The 18,135-nt window shown below is 46.9% G+C and overlaps 1 protein-coding gene across 5 annotated transcripts in view; it reads left to right on the top strand.

Moving 5' to 3' along the window:
* Window positions 1-18,135, top strand: part of LOC143359573 (uncharacterized) — a 110,775-nt gene that overhangs the window by 59,616 nt on the left and 33,024 nt on the right. The window lies entirely within an intron of this gene.

The raw sequence follows: 18,135 nt of genomic DNA, 5'->3' as shown, positions 1-18,135 counted from the left end.
TCTCATCTCTGGTGCCTGGTGTTGTTCACGTTTCTAGTATTTAAGAGTGCCAAAATACACATAGTGTGCAGGTTGTTAATGACTGGTATATAGCATTCCTAAAACTCAGTGTCCAGGTCTTTTCAGTTGGCCTTGGTTACCTAGAAACCTATATTGCATGCCCAGAATTTGGTGACTAGGTGTTCAGAGCCATTGTCCACCTAGAACTTAACGTCTGACGCCTAAATCCAGGTGTTTAGGTCTCTAGGTTCCAGCATGGACCATCTAGAATTTTCCTAGTGTAGGTGTCCAAACCCTGATATTTAGCACTTTCCACCTAGAATTTGGTGCCTAGTGTCTAAAATGTATTGTGTGGGTGTTCAGAGTCAGATATTTAGTATTGTCCACCTAGAAATTAATATGTAACGCCTAAATCCAGGTGTTTAGGTCTCTGGGTTTTAGCATAGACCACTTAAAATTTGCCTGGCGCCTAAAATCTAATGTGTAGGTGTTCAGAGCCTGATATTTAGCATTGTTCACCTAGAATTTGGTTCCTAGTGCCTAAAATGTATTGCGTGGGTGTTCAGAGTCAGATCTTTAGTATTGTCCACCTAGAAATTAATATGTAACGCCTAAATGCAGGTGTTTAGGTCTCTAGGTTCTAGCTTGGACCGCCTAGAATTTGCCTAGCGCCTAAAATCTGATGTGCAGGTGTCCAAACCCTGATATTTAGCATTGTCCACCTAGAATTTGGTGCCTAGTGTCTAAAACGTATTGTGTGGGTGTTCAGAGTCAGATATTTAGTATTGTCCACCTAGAACTTAATATGTAACGCCTAAATGCAGGTGTTTAGGTCTCTAGGTTCTAGCTTGGACCACCTAGAATTTGCCTAGCGCCTAAAATCTGATGTGCAGGTGTCCAAACCCTGATATTTAGCACCGTCCACCTAGAAAGACTCCACTTAGATCTGTGGGTTCCAACCTAGAATTTGCCTAGCGCCTAAAATCTGATGTGCAGGTGTCCAAACCCTGATATTTAGCATTGTCCACCTAGAATTCGATGCCTATTGTCTAAACTGTATTGTGTGAGTGCTCAAAGAACACTGTGGCGGACCTCCTTGGGCAACTGTGCGATTGACCGTGTAAAACTTGTTACCTGAAGAACTCTTCAGCAGTCGAACGCGTAGTAATATCTATCTAGAACATGACGTGTAGCGCTCTCCGAGCGTGTTTTCAGTGTTTGCTATTGACTATTCGCCGTCTGGTATCTGTCGTGGTTGGTGTCTGGTATCTAATACACAGGTACTTAGCGCCGACTATCTAATCTATGATAGCGCGTCCCGTATCTAGCGACCGGATGCTCGACATTCAGTACCTGATGCGCACTGGCTGGTATCTAGCTTTAACCGTGACGATCTGCGTTCCAATTAACCGCGGCGCGTTTCCCTCGATCGAGCGAGCCGCCGGACGCCGATAAAAGTCGAAGATCTCGCTAAACGCGAGCGCAACCTGTAATCAGACACGAAATCCAAAATGAAATTCAACACCGAACCCCGGTTACACCGTAACCGGATATTCTCTCGCGTTCGTCTTTGTTCGCCGGGAAACTTGCGAAGCGCGTTCGATTCGCTCTTTCCACGGGGGTACTATGTAATACGTTGTCGCGCGTATTATCTAATACGTGTATTTTGTTCGTACGGGTCCGATTGTGATATATGCCGGTGTTTTGTTGTCGACTCCGCGTCGACCGCAACCCGCTGAGTCTTAACACTCGCGCGCGTTCACGCCGTTTTCTCTCGCGGCGATTAGGCGATACATCTTATTTTTTACGCGAGATTTATTCCACGGTGGGATTGATTCGGCCGGTCCCGCCGAGCCGACTCGGCCCGATTGATTTATGCAAAAAAGGGATCATTAGAGAAGAGAAATCTTCGATATTTTCGCCCAGACACATTTATCATTCGCCGAAAAATCGACTTTCACTAATGCCCGGTCTTCGAAATTACGTAACCCGTAGGAGTCACGTGTTATATAAAAACGATGACCTATCGGAGGGCTCCTCTTGCCGCCGGGAGCTTTGCAAATTTTTCGCGTTTAATACTGATCTTTACTGTCGTCTTTCGGGACAAGAATTCTCATGGACCCGTAAAATCTATCGTAGTGATAAATTCAAGAAATTCCACAGCCGAAATGTAACAGCAACGTTGAAACTCTCGTCGAGCGTAGATTTCATTTTGCAACCGTTTCCACCGGGCAGAACCGTTAACGGTAAAAAACGACAGTCATTAACTGTCCGGGAACGCCCCGCGTTTATGACAACTGTACGACAAAATATAAACTCTGATAACAATTTGGCACAATTCCCCTTCAGTCCCGGCCATTCGGAGTCGTTAACAGAAAACACGAACTTCTATCTCCGCGTGTACAACCTGCATTTGCAATATCATACTGTATTTTTCAGTTATCGCAAGAGACGCGTCTTAACAATCCACTGGGCAATATTGTTTTCAACTCTGTTATCTGCAAAGATTGCATCTAATTTACGGTTCGCAGTGATCGGTTATAACGCTGAAATATTTTTGTTCTTAAAAAAAAAAAAAAAAACAAATTGATAAAGGACGCTGTGAGTGGTCCTAAACACCATCAATTATATAGCTATAGAAATGGTCCCTCGTTCGAGGGTTGAATCGTGAATTGGAGAAAGAACCATCGAAGACAAATTTCTTTCACCATTTCTAAGGTACAGTGAATTCTCGATATATGTCAACAACACGGGTCTTGCCAGCGTCATGTTATGTTTACACTCCTCGGCGTCCGAGGTCTCTCGAGTTTCCCCTCGCGGTAGTGGGGATAATTCCACGACGTTTATCATCGCGACCTATATAGAGAAATCACTGTAAATAGTTAATTGTATCCAGCATTGGATGGCCCTAACGCCACGGTACCGAAGGACAGAGAATGTCAACAGACCCGGTGCCATTTTTCCGAGAAACGTCCGCAAATCGGTTTCCGCGGTTTTACGAGAGCTCGTAAACGCGCGCGAGATCTAATTCTCGGGCCGGTCCACGTGTGCCTTGCACTTCCGGTCGATGCGTGACCGCGGCAAGAAAAATGTGCTCGAAGGGCGAGGAGAGGGGCCTAAATCGTAAACCTTCGGCTTGGTTTCGGTTTGTTCGTCGAGGAACGGCGCACACATGCGAACGCACACACGCCGTGGGTGGTTCGGCTCGCGGGCCCGGTTGGGAACCTGCACGGTGTTCTGTTTTAATGATGATCTATTTCGGTCGATGGCATTCGAACCCGTCCGCCTCGTGCTGCGTCAGTCAACAGGAAGCAATAGAATTTAATTTTCTACGGAGCACGTTTCCTCCGGCGCCCGGTGGTTCGATTAGAAATAAGGTACTCGTGAGCGGAAAGTTCAACGACGAATTCTCTCGGATCCGCCGAGCCCCTTTGGATCATCCCCCCCCCCCCCGGTCAGAGGTGTCCATTAATCGTGATTAAAGCGTCACCGATCAATCCCGGAGTCTCGACCTTTCCGCGTATCGATTTCAATTTTCGGGTCAAGATTAAAGCCATAATCACGACGGAAACCGAAGCACTGTCGGCGGACTCTCTGACTCGTAGTTTTCCCCCATGTGGCCGTCGAGTGTAGATCTAGGGACTTTCAAATTTATGCTTCTGGTTATCCTCCGCGATAGAGGTTGCTAGAACCACCGCCGCGCTTTTGCGTTCAAGCTGCGGAATATTTTCCACGAAGAACCGCCTGCAACGATCAAATTACGGTGGAGCGAATTAGGAGATCAATAGTTTACAACTTCCTTCCGATCTAATAACTCCATCCTTGACCTTAAAGCCCCCCGTCCCATAAAACTTACAACCATTCCTTGACCTTAAAGCCGATCGATCGGTTTCGCGGGTTTCCTGCGTAAAATATCAATTCTCCCTCTGTTGTAATTACACCGGTGTATCGCAATGGGGCGTGCGTCGAATCAGTTCTACGATTGAATTTATTGCGTGCAATTCGCACAACCGGATCCGCAATTTAATGGCTCCGCGTGTAGATCGCCCGTATTCGACGCAGAGCAACGTTGTGGAACCGGTAAAATGCGTTATCAGCTTTCTTATCGGGGCTAATGCCTTCCCTAATATGTACTCGGGAACAATGTTGTCAATTGTTGCTAATTGAACGCGTACAACTCAACGAAGCTGATAATTAAACCGCGGATTTATGGCAGAAATGATTCAACGAAATGCAAAACTGTAAACAGAATTTAAAAACATTAATATTGTTTTCGTCCTGTTAACCCTTAGCACACGAATGGTGATTATAAGGCACCACTAAAAATTGCTGTATCATTATTCAAAATATTGTTTACATTATTAAATTTGTTTGTATTTAATAAATTACTAAACGTTGTATTTTTGTATGTATAACATGACAAAAAAAAATATATAGAAGGGAAATATTCCAGGTCGGAAGAAATGCTTCGTGTTGGAGTTAAAATAGCTTCGAGTGCAAAGAGTTAATATTACTAACATAACAAGATTTCACAAGATTTTTATTCTGCTTCAAGGTCCGCAGTCTATTGATAATTAATCAACCACAAAAAAATTACTATTCTACCTTCGAAACAATAATTTCCATGTTTTTAAGGTCATTGACCCGTGCATACAGCAAGCAAGAGCCAAGTTTCTACAAAATGCTCCCAGTTGAACTGGTCTCTAATGAACTACGGAGCAACTATGAACAGAATGGGCGCGGACTATTGTCAGAGCATTTTTGTTTCCAGTCGAAACGGTGAACGCTGAGAGTGAATTTATTCGCGAGTATCTGTTTACGCATGTCTCGCATCGTTTCGCCGTGAAACCACGTCGAAGGTGTCCCGCGGGAAAAAACGACCGGGCCTCTCGGATAGAAAGCGAAACCCATTTGGTCATGTTCTACATACGCGTTAGGCGACGACGCTTTTGCTAATTAAATTTCGTCGCGCACGACGGACTCCCTCCCTGCCACGGCAATTTTTAATTCGCGGAATTCGTCTGCGTTGACGTGAAAGTCCAATACCGCGGGCCCGGCACGTTCCCAGGTCATCGACCCCGATCAAAAGAAACCGGCCATGTAGACATGTCCTTCTCCTCTTCCACCTCCTCATTCGCCACCTTCTCTTCCTCCTCCTACTCTCTACCTGTACGCCGACAATAATAAGCGTAGACAATTCTAGCGACGCCGAAAACATTCGATTAGCCTTCACGGTAGTGCACGCTTAAGCGCCCGCAGTTGGGACCGAACGCGGACACTTAAGCGAGGCTGAAGCAAGTAGAGAGAGAGCGAGTATGAGTCAGATACCGATATCATGTTTAAATCGGCCCACTCTAAGCTCGGTCCGAGGTCCCATTTTTATTGGAACCGGGGAATATGGATTTTCGAGGTCAGTTTAATTTTTAGGAATTTTTTCTGAAAAACTATTGAACCTTTTGCATTGGGACTCTACACACGCGTTTATGGATGCTCGGAGAGCATACGTTATTTTTCTAAAGTAAAAATAATGAAAATTGCATTAGTTATCAATATTTTTGAAACACATGTGTTGCCATCGTTTGGCAACTTTTAGGAATTCTTTTGGGAAGAACTGTTGAACTCTTTGTATTAGGTTTTTGCACGCGCATATATCAGATGTATACGTATGATTATTTTCGAGTAAAAATAATAAAAATTGCACGAGTTGTATATTTATTTCTAGCGTATGTTTTGAAATTACGAATTACGAGTTCGAACAAATCCCTTGACACACATATTCTACGGTACTAATACTGCACCAAGAAAGTAGAGCATTCTCTGTCAAAATCTGTTCCTCGAAAACCCTTATGCAACGACAGTCGCAGGTGGCATCTGCCGGTTCAAGGATCCGGCCGGTCACTTTCATGGCCGAGCACGTGCAACTACGTCGAGACTGCAGACTGTAATCAGCGAAGATGCGCCGGAAAATTCTCGTTCGTCCGCAAAGTGTCTTCGCGTCTCGAAGTGGCGAACCATAGCCGGATAATCGTGGTGAAATCGTTGGATCGAGAGAACGGAACTCTGGAAAACGGCCGCGCCGGTGTGTGAACCTTGTTCGAGAGGCTGCCGCGTTGCACACGACGCAGACGATGCATCCAGTGGCGCAACCACCTTGCACCGTGTGTGCATATCCCTCTCACAAAAAAAAAAAAGAACTCGCGAATTCTTCCCGACGCTTATTGCTGAAACGCGCCGGCTCGCGGACAGCAATCTTTCTTCCCACCTTGGCGACACGGTTGCGCAACATGAATATGGATGCTCGGACCTTGCAAAATTCTCGTCCGTTCGCATAAAATATTCTTTAATCACCCGTCGAAAAAATCGAGAAAAATTCTGCGACGCTCCGCCAGGAAACAATTTAAATTGCAAACTTCTGGAGTGCTTGCACTTTGCTAATTATTCTCCTCGCGAGGCTACTTAATTCTTCAAAATGAGACAATAATAAGCCAGTGAGTGAACAATTTCAAGACTTCGATGAATCTCGAGTCCAGCAAGCAATAATTTAAATTACAAACGTGTGCTTGTGCCTTGCGGATTATTTTTGCATTGCAAGAAGTTTCTTCAAAATAAAATGCTAGTAAATCACAAATTGCTTGTCTCTTCAGACCAAGAGAAAATGGAGTTCAACGAGTGAAAATTAAAATTAAGAAAAAATGAAGATCGAAGAGTAGAAATTAACGTAAGAATAGAAAATAAGATCGAGGAGTTGGAATAAAGATTAGGAAAAAGGGTAAAGTGGAGGGAGTTGAAATTAAGGAAAAACGAAGATTGAAGATCGAATGTTAAGGGTGCCGGTGGATCGAGCAACGATGTCAATGGATCGAGACGGCAGGCAGGATGCAATTAGGCCGCCGAAGGGGAAATTTTTCGCGGCGTAGCGAACTTTATTTCAAAACACGGCGAAACTATCGCGCTCCTCGGAACAGTGGAAACGGGTATGGCCGGCAATTAAAACGTAAATGTGTAACAGCCGGGAGCCTCTCTCCCCGGAGTGAATGTAAAAGCAAAGTTAAGGCTCCGCGGACACCTGTATGGGATAGGCCAGACAAACATGACTCGAAGTCATTCAGCGGACCGGCGAGGATCCACCGGCGCTGCGTGACGTCAATACGGAAGCGTCTTCGCGAACCAAGGTGTTTCGCTAATAGCGATTTGCAACGTGTATCGCGTGCTTCGCCGTGTACTGGTTCATTCAATAACGGCTCGAAACTTATTCGGACGTTCGTTACGAAAGAATTAGAAAGTTTCAGCCGCGAGCATCGGCGCATTTCTAAAGCGATACTCTGGTTTTCGAGGCCGGTTTTCTCCATTTTCGGAATTTTTTTTTTTTTTTTAAGAACCATTGAACCCTTCGCATTAGGATTTTGCACGCGTGTTTACGGGTATTTGGAATACATAAATTATTTTATCCAAGTCGAAATACTCAAAATTACGGGAGTTACATATTTTTTTACGTTTCGGTAAACGTGTGTCGACCGTTTCTACTACGACTCGCCAATCGTTAGGAATTTTTTTCCAGAAAAACTATTAACCCTTTGCACTCGAGCGGTGACTCTGAAGCGCCATTAAAAATTGTTGTGGCACTATCTCAAAGACATTACAAAAAATATTACAAAATATTTGTTACATTACAAAATTTGTATGTAATAGATCACTAAACATTTAAATAATACATGTGGAAATCGGATCAGTTTCGTATGAGTAAAATGTTAATATTCTAAGACGGAAGAAAAATTTTGTTTTAGAATTTAAATAGCGCCGAGTGCAAAGGGTTAAACTTCTCACATTGTGATTTTGTACACATATATATGGAGTACATGAGTTATTTTTTCCAGGTAAAAAGTAATGTAGAACATGTAGAACATGTTTTGAAAAACGATTTCGGCCCTTCTGATCGAAGACGGAAAAATGAGGAAGTACATTGATCAGTATGAATGTGGTTATTGATCGACATTAATTTTCGATACTTTGTCTCGTAGCCATTGGAAAAACGATACGATTCCAGAGAGAGAGCTCGTTTCAATCTCCGATCGTTTCTTACAGATTTTTCGTTGATTACAGCTAATTGGTCCTCCGGTTTCGCCAGTTTTTATTGTCTCCCACGGGCACACCTGTGCGCGACTAGCTGACAAAGGCGCCGGAGGAGAAGAATCGCAAGCCGAACAATAGTTCTGGCGCAAAGAGTCAATGTTTCGTACAATGTATAAAGACCGTTGGAAAAGGGGGGAGTTTCTTCACGCGTCTTTTGAAATAGCTACACCTGCAATCGTTCTGTGTGGAAGTTACGCCAGTGGTTTCCCCTCTGGTGTACACACATATTCATCGCCCCTCTCTCTCTCTCTCTCTCTCTCTCTCTCTCTCTCTCTCTCTCTCCTTGCTCTCTTTCCGTCTCAGCCGAGTGTCTCGTTCCTTTCTTCCCTCGCATTTCTCTTCCCGTTTTCCCCGGTGTCGGGAGAGAGAAAGAGAACCGGGAGAGAGAACATTGTCATTTCTCGAACCTCCCTCCTCCCCTCCACTCCCGCCTTCTCCTCTTCTTGTTCTCCTCTTCTACCTCTTGGTCCGTCTACGCTCGAGAAGGAACCCTTCTTCAACGCCGGCAAGAACTCTCGAAGCTCAAAGGCTCATACCACTCTCTACGCAACATATTTTTGCACACACGGTTTTCCTCCTAGCCCTCCCTTCCGTCTCGCTTCACGCTGCCTGTCGCGAGGCTCTTTTCCTCCACTCGTCCGCGGTTATTCCCTCTCAGTCGACGCAGCTCGCACATGCGAGACCGCCTTTTTTCGTTTAACCGAATCGTCTCCTCGGCTTCCCGTGAAATTAGCTCTCTCGCCGGCCTCAGTCGCTGGACAACGAAACGTCTGCGACCAGGAAAAGTTTCAAACCCGAACATCTTGGTGGTGGGTGGCCCTCGAGCGTCGGACGCTTTGATTTCAAGGTCGAGCGATCTTTGCCCACGTTTCTCTCTTTGGCCAACACGATACGAAAAAATTGGTTACGTTTCACGTAACTATAGTGCACGTAATTACACGATCACCTGAATCATTCAACATTATCTGCACGAAGGATATCATGCTCTGCAAAGTGTAAATTAGCACAGTATCCGAGTTACTGCTTCGTTTAAAAGGTTAAATGATCCTTGTTCACGCTTCTCGTCCTGGAAATGGGTTATCTCCTACATTTATCATTTTTTTTTTTCATGGTTGGCGCACATAGTAGATCACGTAGGACGTAGGTGCATAATGTCTAGGTTCAGCTGCACATGACGGATTCCATGATTATAGAATATAAGTTACTACTTGATTTTATACTAGATTATTATCTAACTCCTCGAGTTGAGCTTCCAAGGTGTGATTTGCGTCAGCACGACGTCGACAAAGACTTTTCCACGGCCAATCGGCAGAAGGACGGGCATCTCTTCATTTCCATTTGTTAGTTAGGCGTGTTGAGCACGACAGGAGGGACACGACCCGGCTTTCTCCGTGCATCGAGGAAGCACGAAACGACAGAAACGTCGTTGGGGAATATAGGCGCGGTGGAGTTGTACCGACTACCGTTACTTCTTATTCTTCTCGTCCCTTTCTCTCCTCTCCGCCTTCCGCCTAACGATCTCCCTTATGACCTGTTCGACGCCTTCGGTGCCGAACGTTTCAGCAACGGTCGATCCTCTCTTCCTTTCCCAGGTCTGTTGCCTTGAAAACGACCGAATATTCTAGGAATCCCATTCGCCGCTTTTCTCTTTTTTTCTTCACCGTCGCCAGGTATCTCCTTTGCGAGCACCGGCGAAAATTTCCGTCCGAACCCGCCTTCCTATCAGGGGATCGAAGAAGTTCGAGTCCAAAATGTAACGCAAGCTCTTGTATTTTCTTGTATTTATGTGGCCGCCGCTTATTCTGAATGTAAGAAATTAAGTATTAGTCCAGAGCACTGACAGCAAAATTCTAAGAACCTCGAGAATGAAGGGATAAATAAAATGTAGAATTGTTAACCAATTCTGGGACACCCTGTACATCTTGTTCCTCCTGAAAGAAATTTTCAGAATGCAATTTATCCTAAATGTAAAATATTAAGTATCAGTCGATAGCACCGACAGCAAAATTCCAAGAACCTCGAGAATTAAGTGGTAAATAAAATGTAGAATTGTTAACCAATTCTGGAACACCCTGTACATCTTGTTCCTCCTGAAAGAAATTTTCAGAATGCAATTTATCCTAAATGTAAAATATTAAGTATCAGCCGATAGCACCGACAGCAAAATTCCAAGAACCTCGAGAATTAAGTGGTAAATAAAATGTAGAATTGTTAACCAATTCTGGAACACCCTGTACATCTTGTTCCTCCTGAAAGAAATTTTCAGAATGCAATTTATCCTAAATGTAAAATATTAAGTATCAGTCGATAGCACCGACACCAAAATTCCAGGAGCCTCGAAAATTAAGGGACAAATAAAATGGAGAATTGTTAGCCAATTTTGGAACAGCCTGTACCGCGTTCCCGACCGAAGAAATTTTTGGAATGCACTTTCTATTCGATTCGTAACAGCGTTTTATTGAAAGTGCTACTTTCAAGCGCCTCGAGAACGCAAAGGGTTGAAGACAAAGGAAATTTACGTTATCCGTGATCGGCGGCTTGACATGCGCCCGATATAATCCTTTCTATCTCTCGAACATCTTAATCCGATAAGCTATGAATCAGCCTCCTGCGTTTGGCTGGTTCAGTAACGTGTCTTGCGTAGCGCTACAGGAACTCAAATTTCAGCATAATTTTTCAATCTCTAAAGAAAACAACGGAGTATCAGTTTATTCCTTCTAGATCCATGCGACAATCCAGTTAAGTGTTAGTTCAACAGCATACCAATTAAGGGACATTCTGCGCGACTAAAGATACCATTTAATAATTAATTTACCGTTTTACAAGCTTAACGAACAATTTCAATACAAGACACTTGGTACATTCGCATACTCAAACCTGGTATACATGGTCAATTCGTTCCGTGTTGCATCGGAACCGTGTTAAGCGATACTGACAAATAATACGCAGCTTTTTAAATAAGGATTGTCCGAGTCTAACTCGTGCTACCTAGAGACCATTTTCTAAACATATCGTGTAATGCGAGGCTTGTGTTATCAGAGTATAAGAGGATTGAATATATGTTGAAGACGATAGACGTGTTGCCGATAATACTCGTTTCTGATATTAAACAATAATTTACGTGAACGTGTAAAATAGCATTGAAATCGCGCAGACGTGTTTGCACGCCAAGGGGTTGATATCCGGTGCGAATGGTTTTGTTGCCGAGCGTATGCGACGTCGATAGCGACGAGACGTTCGCGCGGCTGGATCCCGATTTACAGTCGTGTTCTTCTGAATCGCGGATCAACGTTGTGTGGACCACTGGCAGAAGTATAGTCTCGACGCGTCAGCAGCCGGCTGGATGCATATCGCGCGTCGTCGCGTGCGCTCGTTGTACGCGCAAATGTCTCCTTCAACCTTTCATTCTCGACCGGGCTGCGTATCTGCATTAAAATAACGGCACCTCGGCTACGACACAGACGGCAGTCGCCTAACGTGACTCTACGGCTTCGACCTCGAACCCACGCGGCCTCGTATAGTCGTCGGCCTGTGTTCGCTGCCTGCGCCTCTCCTCTCGCGCGTTCTCGCATTAGAATAGGAGAGCAGATAACGCGTGAATTATTGCCGCGATTGCATTCGTATCGATTCCCTCGTATGCGTTCTCTCTCTCTCTCTCTCTCTCTCTCTCTCTCATCCTGATTCTTCTCGCACACACACACACACACATCGGCAATTTTTACCCTCCCCTCTTCACCGGAACGTTTAACAGAAAACCGGTGAGAAAGAGTTTCGTGCACGACGATTCTCTCCGCTTAGTGTGCCAAGGAACTTTCTACGGAGACACGCGGAGACGGTCCGCGAACGATAACAATAGACCGGCGTGCGTATTGTAATAACCGATGTTGATAACCTTCGTTGTGGAAAAGCGTAAATAACAGAAACCTGCCATCGACGCCGCTGGCGTTGGCCTCGAGGTCCTGAACCCCGGCTTGCCCGTACATACCCCGTCCACGGACCCTTAAATTGGTGTATAATCAACACCTGTTCCATCTAATTTTCCACCTCTCAGGCGAAGTTGTAATTATTCGCCTTCGCCCGGCGGAAAATTGTATCGGAAAATCGCTTGATCTATTCGCACCCTGAAGGCTTCTCTGCTTGAACTTGATGCCCCAAGATGGCGGCTGTTCGACGGCTAGCCTGCCGTCCAGATTGTACGCTAGTTTATTGCCAGGACATTTATGAATAGGAATTGCAAATCGTTCCTTCGCTAGATCAGGAAAACCAACGCTCACATTGTCCCCAAGGTCCTGTGCCCCCGGTTGCCCACACGTACCTCGCACAAAAAGACCTATACACTACTGTAGAACTATAGTTCATGCTCTATACCGTCTTCGTAGGTGAAGTTTTAATCATCCAGCTACGCGTAATAGAAAATTGTATCGGAATCGTAACGTTACGCTTCCACGGTTGATCTATTCGAACCCTAAGGGCCCTGCTACTTGAACTTAATGTTCCAAGATGGCGGCTGTCCGTTGGCCAGCTCACCCGATCGTGTGCTACGTCGTTGCTAGACTATTCATGCATTCACAGTACCCGGGAAACGCAAATCTACAACACCGAGGTCTGCGTAGTTGAAACTTCTCAATGAACTAAGATCATAAAGAACTCCGCCATCCTGACCCTGGTGTGAGAACGGTCGCAGTTCAAAGCCACGCATACAGCAATTATTATACAACTGCGGTTTCGTTCTACCGATGGCAGAAGTATACAGGCGATGAGTCGCAGTAAGGAAGTTTACAGCGGCGAACGCGCGTGTATGCATTGTGGACGAGGAAGTATCCGCGAATCGTATCGCGAATTTACAAAACTACGAAGTCCCGGCGAGCTTCGACGACCACAAGACTCTCGACGCTGCGTTCCCGCCGTCGAACGAATTGCGAACCCTCGTAGATGGGGGGTTCCCGATAACGCGAAATTATCTAATCGATCGACAGCGAGGCGATCGGTCACGATCGTCGCCGCGTAAAAACAATCCGGCGATCTCTCTCTCTCTCTCTCTCTCTCTCTCTCGCCTAAATTCGTGGAGCCCTGGTGGTAACTGCGTACACAATTTTCGTTCGAGGCCTGTGTCCGCCGGAGAGCCCCATCCTCTCCTGTTCCCGTCCCGCTCTCTCGCACGCTAGCATTCTCCGTCCTCGTTTTTTCCTGCATCTGGATCACGTTGCATTGTTCGCTGCTCGGCCAACGGATATACAGAAGCGAAATGGCAGGAGAAGCCCGAAAGAAAGAAGATCCAGAAGAAAAGGAGCAAGAAGGAAGAAGCCGTTGGACGAAGAAAAACGGACGGAGTGGGAGGGGTGAGACGAGAGGAGGAAGAGGATGAGAGAGAAGGAGAGAGAGAGAGAGAGAGAGAGAGAGAGAGAGGCTAGGAAACAAAGACGGGGAGAAAAAGGGGAGGGAGGGAGAGAGAGAGAGAGGGAGCGCGCGAGAGAATTAGAGTGGGAAAGAAAAAGCAGAAAGAGTATGGGGGCTGCTAGAGAGAGGTATAGGTGTTTTTCTTCCAAAGGGGACTTTGTACGCTCGTCTTGGCAGTGGCACGACGCCGTGTAGGAATCGGCCCGCGCGCACGCTTCCAAGGGAGGGGGACAAACGAGTTGTCAGTACCCCGAGAGAGTTGGCCGGATGGTGGTGGGGGAAAAAGCGGGGTGGGGTAAGCCGTTAGGGGAGGGGCGGAACGGTGCGGATCGACGGGGCTCGGTGGAGGGGGTAGAGCAGAGCCTCGGACACGACACAAGGAAGGATAGAATCGAGTCGCGACCGATGGTGGGGGACGCCCGGCGAGAGGGGAAGGGCGTCAGCTGCGTAGAGGTAGCCGGAGCGGGGCCAGGGGCCGAGGGAAGCGATTGGAACGAGGAGAGCTGAGTCATAGCGCTGTTGCCACGTCCTCGCCGGCCTCGTTGAGGCGTCCCAACGCTGCCGCTTGCGCGACGTTTGCGGCTTATGTCAGTGTCGTCTGCCGAGAATGGTACTGCTCGAAGACTTTTCCTGCCTTTTACACGTATCTACCGCAGACACGGCACACCCAAATTCGAACGAATCCATTTCCCAAGCGAATGTTTACGGCCGGAGCGTGCCCGACGAGTATACGCGTCGCACGAATATCACTGTGCTCTCGCCTATGTCCCCTCCTTTTCGAAAAAAGATACCCCATATGTGTCTCGCACAACTATTTTTCCGAGAACTATCGGCCGCTTCTGTTTCATGAAAATCCACTTGGGTAACATGAAGGATATGTTCCCTTGTTAGAACACCGTAAGATCAGAAATTTCCGTCTTAAACAAATTATTCGTTATTTAGTTCTAGAATATCTGTACACGGTACGAAAGATCCGATTATTTCGAACAAAGAAGCCGGTAGAAGCTCTCTAGAAGGCTCGACCTATTGTTAACCCTTCGTAGAAAATGATTCCCGTGGGGCATTGTTAATTAAGGACTAAGAAGAATGAATTGGCCACTTTCTATGTTTCGTTACCGAAACGAAACGGACGAAAGGCAACGTTATCGTCGCGTTGTGTACCAGTGAACTGCAAGGGGTCAGACGAACTTGGTTCGATACCTCCCAGGGAGATTTTGCGAGGCTATGCTAGCCTTCTCGTAGAGCCAGACAGTATTTTTTATTCGATTTGGCGAGATTCGAGACGGAATCGCGGGGGGCAACGGGGACCGGGGAAAAGTCGTGGAACAAAAGCCTCCTTTCTTTGTTGTTATCCCGTAGCGTTCGTTCTGCATTGTATTCCTTTTTATTCGCGCTGTTATTCGCGGAATCGTAGAACTTCTCCGCGTATTGTTGCGGTTAAATCGACACACTCGCGGCCCTCGGAAATTCCAAGATCCGGAGAAACATAAAGCATTCGATCGGTGGACCTGGTTTTCCTCCACTTTGAACTTCCTACGCTAAATTGCCGGTGTACCTGCGAGATGTTTATCTTTTACGGGGCGGAGATCGAATGCGGCGCGTCGCGTCGGTCATCGGTACAGAAAATGGCTAAAATTTCGTGCCAGTCTTTACGTAACACTTGGACACTCACTAATTTTCCGTAATGATAGTCTGAGATCTCGGCGGAGTCCTCCGCTGGTTTCCGCGAATTAAAAAGATTATTCGTTTCCGTTAAGATTCTTTTTTTTTTATGGTTTCGTTGTCGTGGTGATCGCAGCATCGAACGCACCGAAATTGTTGTGTGTCACGCGTGACACGTTAATTGATTTCTAGAAACGGAAAATTTCCCCGTCGTCTCTCTCTCTCTCTCTCTTTCACGCTTTCGTTCTCGCACATACTGGCCAGAGGGACTCTTAACCGTGGGCCGATGTATTGATTTCCTGTACGTCTACCGTTTCAAACGTAGAAAGACAAACGGCCGTCAGACTGGATGCCGTCACGGCGGTTCGTGAGATTCGATTTCTCGGAGGAACCGCTGTATTTTTTTTTCTCTCCCCCCTCTCCGACGAAACACTTACGTTCTAGAGGGATAACGATTTCCACTGTGTCATCGATACGTTGCTACCGAAAAAGAGTGTTCCCTATCGAGAGGAACGGTAGCGTGTAACCGTGTATGTAGTAAGTACAACGCCGATCACTTGAACATATATATCGGAACATGCAAGAAATTGCAGAACCGTTCACACACTGTTCCAAAGCGTTTCTACTACAGTGCCACTGGTGATTCCCAACGACGCGTATCCCAAGTTCGTGGACCTAGTCGACCATTTTTAAGGCGACGACCGCTGCACACCGCCGTGGCCGTAGAGCCACGCGACGACGTGGCCGCAGTCGGACGTCAGCGTCGCCGACGTCTAACGAGTGCCGCTATCTCCTCTTATTTTTCCACTGGTGGGAAATCCAACTCTGACCTAGAGACTTGAAATTTATGGAAAGTCATGGTAATCTGCGTCCACATGAAGCAGAACTCGGCTCCGACGCCGCCTCTGCACTTCGTGGAGAGGAACGAAGGAATTGAGCGGCCGGGAGCGAGTCTGCCGAAGTAAAATTCCTCGGCGAGCAACCAGCGGGGACTATGGAGGGGAATGGGTACGGTTTGCGGCTCGCTGGCCAGCCAGCCAGCCACCGTGGCACTTGGTACTCCCCACCATCGCGGCCTTCTATCTTATTTCTTCTCCGCTCGTCCCTCCCCTCTCGCCCGCTTTCACTCATGTATGCCACAGAAAAGGACGTTCTCGGGCGTTCGGTGTGTGCGCGAGAGACTTTTCAGCGGTTCGATTGTGTGTGCGCGCGCGAGAGCGCCCAACGTTTCACGCAGGAGAATGTGTGGGAGAAGAAAACAAGGGGTTGGAGGGGCGAGGGGGAGTGGACGACGAGAGAGGGAGAGAGACTCGTGTATGCGTACGAGAGAGAAAGAGGAGAACGAACGAACTGGGTGGGATGGGAACTCTTGCGGCGACGACGCACAGAGCGCGATCGGTTCTCTTTCGTAAAATGTCACGCAGAGAATAAACGCTCGATGCCGATAATCGGTACGAATAAATACATCGCGGTCTCTTCTACTCCCGTATTCTTTCACTGATTCGTTCCGTTTTCCTCTCTTTTTCATTTTCTCCATTTTTTTGGCTTCACTTTGCTCGATATAGAGCACCGTCACGGTACGAGACAACGGGACCGTTGTTCCCGATCGAAAATTTTAAGACGGCACACTACTCCACACGTCACAAATCGAACGGCCGAGAGAGTCTCGGGGATTTCCGTGCGTCGCGTCGGACGCGCGGAGAACGTGGAATCGGAACGGAACGGAACAACATGGACGCACGGCGCACGTCGCGGTAGCCATTTTGTCCGAGCGATCTTCCAGTGGATGTGTGTCGATGTTGCGACATTTAGAGCTTATTTCGGTGTTCTCTCCTTCCGTCCCCTCACACCGTCAATCTTTCTTTCTCTTTCTCGCAGCAGCAGGGAGATTATCGAGCTTGAACCCAGAATATAACAAAATCTCCCGTCCCGGAGCTACCTCTCGAGACAAGGACAACATCTCTCCTGCTGCTACAGTTGCAGGAAGATCCAATTCGTTTCGACACGGCGGATAAACGTGTTCGACGAAATGTTCGAGCGAAACGAAGTGCAACGAGGGAAGATAAAAAACCGTTATACAAAGACTCTTCTCCCGTGCCCCTTTCCTCGGCATCGAATCACACGGCATATGGAAGAGGGGCCACGCCCCGTTCGCCAGGCGATCCGACATATCACGATAGAAAAAAGTGTGCCCGGGATATCGTGATAAACCGAACGTGTGTGTCCTCCGACCGTGGCATTTCTCGTTTTATACGAAATACAATCCACCGGTTTTCCTTGATTTTGTAACGGCCTAGCAAGAACTCTCTATCTCTCCTCTCTCCCCCTCTCTCTCTCTCTCTCTCTTTAGCTCTCTGCGCAGCGAAATATCCAAGCGCGAACTATTAATCCAAGGTGCCGCCCAATTCTCGCGCATTCCTCTCTCTTTCTATTCGCGTGATCAAACCGCTGCTTGTGGAGTGTTAACAGAACAAACAACGGATCGTCTCTAATGCATTTTTCCGCTGATGCGTTATTGGCTGCGTGTGTCTGATCCGGGATCAAAGAAGAAAAATGAGAAAGAAAAAACCAAAGCTTTTCTTCGGAAGAACGCACAAGGAAATACGTGCGACTCACGCGAGATTAGACGAACAACTCCCCGAGATACTCCGTGACCGTTCGAGCCTTTGCGCTTGCGCGTAATGTTCTTCTCCCCGTCGGCCAATCGGAATCCTGGTATCCCCACCGTCGGCGCCGCTCGCCCTACCTCACCTAGTAAGCCCGTTTCTACTACTGCCGAGCTTTCTGTACACAGGGTGTGCCAGAAACAACTTTGGCTCTTTGTTTTCTTTAATTTCGTCGAAATTCAATATCTCGGGACTCTACAGGGTGAAAACAAGACGCGCTTTCTTTAAGTATACCGATCTGAAGTCGCAGCCGAGCAAAGTGCCAGACGTCCGACGGTCC

Source organism: Halictus rubicundus, chromosome 12 (assembly GCF_050948215.1).
Source record: "Halictus rubicundus isolate RS-2024b chromosome 12, iyHalRubi1_principal, whole genome shotgun sequence".
NCBI lineage: Eukaryota > Metazoa > Arthropoda > Insecta > Hymenoptera > Halictidae > Halictus > Halictus rubicundus.
The sequence above is the reverse complement of the archived record's forward strand: the minus strand, read 5'-3'. Positions and strand labels throughout refer to the sequence as shown.